General features: G+C 44.1%; 1 protein-coding gene across 2 annotated transcripts in view; it reads right to left on the reverse strand.

The window, feature by feature from the left end:
• The window catches only part of NHSL1 (NHS like 1), a 197398-nt gene extending 190101 nt beyond the window's left edge, over positions 1-7297 (reverse strand). For both annotated transcript variants that reach the window (XM_042253529.2, XM_042253527.2), the window contains exon 1: positions 1-7297. This exon is cut by the window's left edge and continues 44138 nt beyond it. The gene's annotated coding sequence lies outside the window, so the exon portion shown is untranslated.
• Positions 7298-7829: the final 532 nt, after the last annotated feature.

A 7829-nucleotide genomic window follows, 5' to 3' on the forward strand; every position in this document is an offset into this window, starting at 1 on the left:
CATGTTCTTGAAGAAGGAGACAACTGTAGGTGTCACCATGAGGAATAATACGTGCAGAATGACAGGCAATCGTTCGCCCAAGCCCTTCAGCCACTGTCTCGCCATGTCTCGTGAGACTGAATTACATTTCACGTTTATACCTCAACTCAAGCGGCCAGGAAAATGGTATCTCAATGGTTTATGCCTAAAATGAAGTCACTTTCTGAAGGAAAATAAGGAAATTCTGCTAATAAGTATAGGGTGTATGGATTCTTAGTAAGCAACTCACAATGTCAGTTCTACATAGCAATCAATAGATAGCATTTTAATCATGCTTTTCGCACATACGTACCTCACTAAGGAGAGAGTTAAGGGTGACACAATTTCTCGGTGTACTTTTGCTGCTTCAGTGGGATGAAAGTGATTTATTACTCATCATTGTTTCAAATTTAAAGCATTAAAGCATTATTAAATACATGCAAGTACTAAGAGTAGCCCCCAAGTATGTCATATAATGAAAATGTATACAAAAGTTCACCATTAAAGGCTGTTAAAAAAAAAAACACACACAGAAAATAAATGCCATATTGAAAGTATGCTAAGGAAATTCCTTGGTGGTCCAATAGTAGGACTCCATACTTTCACTGCCAAGGTGTGGATTCAGTCCCTGACTGGGGAATTAAGATCCTGCAAGCCACTCAGAGCAGCCAAAAATAAAAAATTATTGCAACTTTCATACACTGTTGCTAGGAAAGTACATTAGTACAGCCCCTTTAAAGGCAATTTGAAAGTATCCATTAAATTTTTAAATGCCACATACGCTATGCCTCAAATATTTTGCTTCTCCATATCTATCCTGGAGAAACACTCACAAATGTGCACAGAAAGACAAATACAAAACCTGGACCATAGCCTGTAATACCCAAGACACAAGGCCCAAAACAAAAGCAATGGCAATAACCTAAATGCCCAACCACAAGGGAATGGCTAAAACTATGGTGTAGCTATAATACAGAATACCATGCAGCAATGAGTAAGTATCCATGTACCCATGTGCAATAATAATATTTAAGATGTGCTATTCTGATCATTAAACTTGCTAAGAGACTATAACTTAATTATTCCAACCACTAAAAAAGAAATGATAATTATGTCATATACTAGAGGTGCTAATTATTGCTAAAGTGGCAATGATGTTACTATATAAATGCATCAAATTAACATGTTGTACACCTTAAATTCACACAATGTTATACGTCAAATATATTTCAATTTAAAAAGGATATATTCTGTTAACAGCAGAAAGTTGTATAATGCAAATTATAATGCTACATGCAATTTTAAGGATAATTTCTGTAAGTAAATAGAAATGCATAGAAAAAAGTCAAGAAATATATATAACAGAAAACACCAATTACCTCTGAGGAGGGGACTAGAATAAGCGGTCAAGGAGAATTGTAACATTTGGACGTTTTACTGTGAGAACATTTCCACATACAAAAAATATATATATCTACAATTGAATTGACACACCAACCTTTCAACCATCTTCCTTTTCAACTTGTCTGACACAGCTGTTGTTGTTCAGCCCATAAGTCATGTCTGACTGTTTGCAGCCCCACGGACTGCATCACAGAAAGAACTTCCCAGATGGCCCTAGCAGTAAAGAACCTGCCTGCCAATGCAGGAGAATAAGAGACACGGGTTTGATCCCTGGGTCGGGAAGATCCCCTAGAGGACATGGAAACCCCACTAGAGTGTTCTTTTCTAGAGAATCCCAGGGACAGAGGAGCCTGGAAGGCTGCAGCCCACAGGGCTGCAAAGAGTCGGACAGGATTGAAGTGACTCGGCACACATCATGGACTGCAGCACACTAGGCTCCCTGTCCTTCACTGTCTCTCCAAGTTTGCTCACGTTCAAGTCCATTGTGTCAGTGATGCCACCCAACCATCTCATCCTCTGCCGCCCTCTTCTCCTATCGCCTGAGCAGCATCCACCTTTTACTCATGAACTTTAAATATATCATCCCTCTAGTAAATGAGATGGTTTGTGGAATTCACATAGCACTAAACAAATTAAATATAGACTTTAAAAAATTAACTTCCCTTGTTTAGCCACTGCTTTTATAAATCACTTGACTGAGGGGGAAAAAAAGTCCCCCCTTTTTAAAAGAGAGGGCACTGGACATACCATCTTGAGTTTCAGCCAGACTACAGAGCGTTTATGCCTTCCTAATAAGCTGTCCATAACGGTGTTTGCATTGGCTCTCTATGGAGAGCTAATGGAATTAGAAGTAGATTTAAAGCAAATCCTGAGAAACCACCACACCAGGCTACCCTCTCTTTTTTTTTCCTAATGGAAAGTTCACTGATTCTGGAGGGAAAGTAAGACTGCTGCAAACAGGTATGGAAAGCTGCTTAAATGTTGGCTGGTATTGTGCTTTTAACGAAATGCAAGCCAAAATACTGGCTATTAATAAAACAGCCTATAACAAAACCCGAACCTGAGCTCTAAGTAGTTGGTCCCATGCGGTGACAAGTCTTTCATTATTTTTGATTGAGGTGGAGTTTTAGGCGATGACACCTGGCCTCTTGGCCTTCCCCAAATTCAGAGCCACTGATAGATGTGTGCCGTGAGCCAGTCACTTTGGTGATTTCACCGCAGAGGGGAAATGCCATGCCAGGGTCCAAGAGCTTGAGCCAGGCCTTCCCCTGCTGACACATCCAGGCAGAGGCTCTTTTTCCATTTCATCAACACTCACCATGGGGATGGAGTGCCAATAAAGCTGAGGAAGTATGTATAACTAAGAATTCGATTAGTGAAGGAGAAACGACAGCAAGCAGGGGAGCTGGACACTGGGAAATTCCCCAAAGGCACGCTACCTGCATGGTCCTCACCCCATGGGAATAACCGGGCTGCCAGCATCCTGTTCTCAGCGCTGATGGGGCCACCAGGCTGCCACTGCCTGCAAGTGCTCCCCCAAAGCACCCTGGATTTTGTGAGCAACAGAATAGAAGGAAAATATCTATTAAGGACATTTAAGTCCCCAGAAAGTCATAGGGGTGGGGAGGTGGGCAGGGCTGAGAAAGCAGGAGAAAGGTGGGAACAGGTCGGTGCTAGGCTCACAGTCACTGTGGAATGGCTGGGAAATGGATGCTTCACTCTAGAAATCGCTCTTCTGAAGTTCTGCATATCTCCAAAATTCTCATCAGGATCCTGAAACCTCCTTCTTCCATGGTTCCCCATCTCCAGGGACATCTACATTCAAGACCCAACAGTAATACTGACTGTGATGCAGACACTGCCGGTTTGCCTACCCAATATCCATTTCCTACTTCTTCCTTCCTACCAGTAACAACAGCCTTGGTGCTGGTGAGGATGATAACGTGACTAATTAAAGAAAAAAAAAAAACTACACTTCCTTTCCACCCTTATAGATAAGGCCATGTGCTATCATTTCGGCCAACAGGATGTAAGTAGAAATTGATGGATTAGGGCTTCTGGGAAATCTCTTTATAAGATGAGGCAGTTCAGCCATTGCTCACCCTTTGCCCTTCCTATTCTTCCTGCCTGGAACCTAAGACAGATGCTGGAGATGAGGCAGCCATGTTATGACTATGAGGTGACAAAGACCCACACTAAAGATAGCAGAGTAGAAATACTGGAGTCTGACGATAGCCTCATGAAACCACCATATCAGTCCTGGGATATCTACTGCTCATTCCAGGAGGAAAAGAAACATTCACACGTACTAAATCACCACTATTTGGGACATGTAGCTGAATGATGACAAATGAAGTGCTTGCTATAGAGCAAGACTTTGTCGTGAAGCAAGACGCTCACTGAGTCCTCTCAGTAACCTTCAAAGTAGCTACAATCCACAGCACTGTTGCCGCTAAAGGAATGGAGATGTAGCAAATTTAAATAATATACCCTAGAATCACAACATCAGGAAATGGCAGACTGGGACCTGAGTTCAGAGAGAATCGCTCCAGGGCTCTGGGAAGAGCAAGAAAGCCCTTTCCCTCCCCAGGTCTCAGCCTCCAGTGTTAATGTAAACCTCAGGTCCACAGGCTATAGCAGAGGAAGCTAGATCAGTGCCATCCTTCCACACCTTCTCCCCCCGGGGGGAGAGCCTGTCAGCCCAAGCTGCCCTCCAGGTAGCAACTGAACAACAACTGTGTTGCTGCTCGTTTCATGGTCCTCTCACTGTAATGTTTCAAACGGTTAGGTAGGTAGAACAGAGAAAAGGAGTCCAAAACGGCTGTGGCTACAGACAAGAATGGGAAAAGCCCGCGAAAATGAAAGAAAAGAAGGTCCGAGGACCGGGAGTGAGGACCTCAGGTAAAGCAAACAACACTCCTGGCTGGCCCAATTTACATAGGACAGGCCCAGGGAGAGAGAAACATACAAACAGAGGAGCCAGAGCCAGCTCTCTCTCTCTCTCTCTCCCGCGCGCCGGGGCGCTCTTCTCCTCATCTCTTTAGATCGACGTGCCCTCACGCCTGAAAGATAGATTTTTCCTGCTATCTTCTAAATAAAATAGAGCGGTAACACTGATTTGTCTAAGAGCTATAAGTCCATTGGAGACCTGAGAGCTGTAACACGGCCTACCCAAGACCTGAGAGCTGTGACACGCCGAGGGGGCTTTCATGTCCGTCACTCCAAATCTTTGTTGTGACGAGACAGAGAATCGAGGAACATACACTCGCGTGACAAAACGATGCCTTCCAGCCCCTCCTTGGCAATGCAGCTATCTTGCTGGTGAAGATGATGATTCTATTCTCAGATATACTCCCAATCTCCTTTAGCTACAAAAAGACACTCACATTTTATATAAATGGAAGCACTTCATTTAAGACACCATTCTTTGACATGAAAATGATCCAAGCCAGCAAGCCAGGTAAGTAAGTAAATAAATAAATATTTAAGAATAACAGGAGGAGGGAAGAGGAATATGCAAATTCAAACTGATGTCTACTGACTTAAAGCATGATGCCCAAGTTTATGCAAGTACCCATGACTCCTGGTTATGGCTCTACTGACGTGAAAGTGCTTAGGACTCTATTTCAAAATATCTTCTCTAATGAAATTTACCAAAGTCCCAGAAGAAATAAAGTCTGACTTGCCGTATTTTTTTGAAACAAAACAAATAACAAATTCATACACAAGCTTTATTTCTCATTGATGCTATGTCTGAAATATATGCTGAAGGGACCATGAGCAGACTGTGTTGCAGAACAGCTATGCTACAGTGGGATAGTTGCTACCTAAGGCCCAATAATTGCAAGTGGGACTTCATAAACAGCAGACACTTGGCTCCAACTCTGCATATACCCATCGATCCACAGCAGTGAACTCAAGGGGAATGTGCACTCCGCTGAGCGGCAAAACTTCTAGCAGGAACAGGACAGCCAATTCATGCTATTACAACTCCTCCAGTGAGAGAGGCTGCGGGTGGGAGTTAGGGATGGAGAAAGAAAGACAGGGAAGAAGACACACAGAGAGGGAGAGAGAAAGCGGAGGGCAGGAGAAAGTCCCTTCAGTGTACCCTGCCACTCCAAGTATTTGGGTCAAAGTTTAGCAAATGCTGGGGTGCCTGGCAAGTCAGGATAAACCAGACCAGAGGGCCCACTCAACAACATGAAACTGAGGGGAGAGGCCCAGAACAGGTCTTGCTAGATATTTGGAATTTGTGAAACCAGTCTACATTCCCCTCTCCTCCCACCAAGACTACAGCAAGAGGAGGAAACGCTCCAGGAAAACTGCCCTGTCAGCTAGAACCAGGTCAGAGAAACACAGTGAGCTCCAGCCACACACGTCGCTGGTCTTAGGGTTGATCCCGTCTGGGGAGCAGAGGTGTCTCTCTCCATCACTCATCAAGCCACAGGCCAAAAGGAAGTAGTCCTTTGAGTTCTGTGGGAGGGTCAGGGCAGGACCAGGAAGCACTAGCACTGCTGTCTTAATGGCCACAGGGATGGCAAAGTGAGCTGAAAAGCAGTGTTGCTCTTCATAAGGTTCCCATCCGGCTGGGAAGATAAATTATTTCACTCACATAAAGCAAGCAGCAAATCAAAAGAAACTGTAATGAAATGCACAAGTGGGAAGGTTAACTCAAATACTACAGTAACTCAGAGGAGAGGAAGAAGACTAGAGACTGCAGGGAAGAAGGCGGGACCACTGGGCCGAGATGAGGCTTACACTTCATAGAAAATGTTGGCTAATCAGAGCAGGAAAGGAGATCTTTCCAGGCTGTGGGAAGAGGCAGAGGTAAAATGTACACGAAGTCAGGTTGGTGTCCTGGCTTGTTGCAAGAAGTATTTCACAGGAAACAAGATAAACTGCAAGCCCCCTACTCTAATGAAACTGAGTTTACCTCCCAGACCCACTGGAAAGGTTAATCAGTCAATAGCCACCCCCCACCCCCGCCCGCTCTCTTTTTCTCCCTTTCTTCCACTCCCTCCCACCTACAAGCCACCCTCTCGAGTCAAAGACATCAAGTTCACCTTCTGCACACCCCTCCATCTGTGAGTCGACTCCTCCCTCCCTCCCTCCACTATCTGTTCCTAGAGGGAGCACTGTTCTCCACATGAGTCTACTGTGTTGAGAGTGGTTGGGAAGAGAAAGTCACGCTTGCAAAAACAAATAGAGTGAAAAATAGAACAACAACAAAACAAAACCTCAAACAACAACAACAAAACACCAAAGATATCAGATAGCTATTAGCTAAAGTTGACAACGCTTCTGAGCACTTCAGAAACACCAGAGAATGGCAGGTACCACGCCCACATCACCCCCGAAGGACAGGAGAGTAATACAGAAAGGCATATACCCCGCTCCCTGTCTGAGCCCAACATGGTCCCATGCTGTTCAAACTGCCGTGAGCTGAGCAGAGCACACACAGTGGCCCCCGAGGTGATGACAGCGCACGCTCACATCGGAGGCTGTCACTGCTGCAGCTGTGACCCTGACCACCAAACATTTCTAAGGAAGCTTTGTTTGTGCCTTTGGATTTTGACTAACACTCAGTAGATACTCTTGAGTTTCGACGAAAACTCTGTAGATACACAGAGGCATGAGCAGTTTCAAAAATAGAAAACATCTATTAGCAAATTCATTAGGGGTATATGAATACTTTATATGGATATGATTTTCTATGCATTAATTTATAAAAACTTGGAGAATTCTTCCTGAAGGGCAAAGCCACGTGAGTATTCTCGGGAATGCTGGTAGATCAGGACTCCCCTGTCAAGGCTGTGCGCTGGCCACCCAGGGAGATTTTGCTGAGAGCTGCCTGCCCGGGGCCCCAACCCCTGCTACTGATTCACCGGGGTGGGAGTGATGTTCAGACATATCTACTCTGAAAACTCCTCAAACTGGTTCCAACATACAGTTAAAACCTGGTGTAGGGACTTCCCTGGCGGTCCAGTGGTTAAGATTCTGAACTCCCAATATAGGGGGCATCAGTTCCATTCCTGTCAGGGTGCTAAGACCCTTATATGCTGCATAAATCCCTCCCACCCAAAAAAACTTCACATATACCACAGTCTTGAATGACTTAGAACATTCTGTTGGACCTACATTAGTAGCTGTGTTCAAGTCCCATCCTATTCAAAAGAGGAAGAACTTTTCAAATAGCAACCGTATGTAGCTGAGAGTAAACGTTAATTAAAAACATCGCTTTCTAACTAGCTGTTTAGATCACTTCAGGAAAAAACACTCATCTGATTAATATAGCCAGAGGATTAATATACGATACGGTCATCTGATTAACACAGGACATCTCAACAACCAGTTATGAAATCAATTTTTTAAAATTTTAATTATCATACAGTTAAAACTAATAATAA

This window comes from Ovis aries, chromosome 8 (genome assembly GCF_016772045.2).
Source record: "Ovis aries strain OAR_USU_Benz2616 breed Rambouillet chromosome 8, ARS-UI_Ramb_v3.0, whole genome shotgun sequence".
Lineage (NCBI taxonomy): Eukaryota > Metazoa > Chordata > Mammalia > Artiodactyla > Bovidae > Ovis > Ovis aries.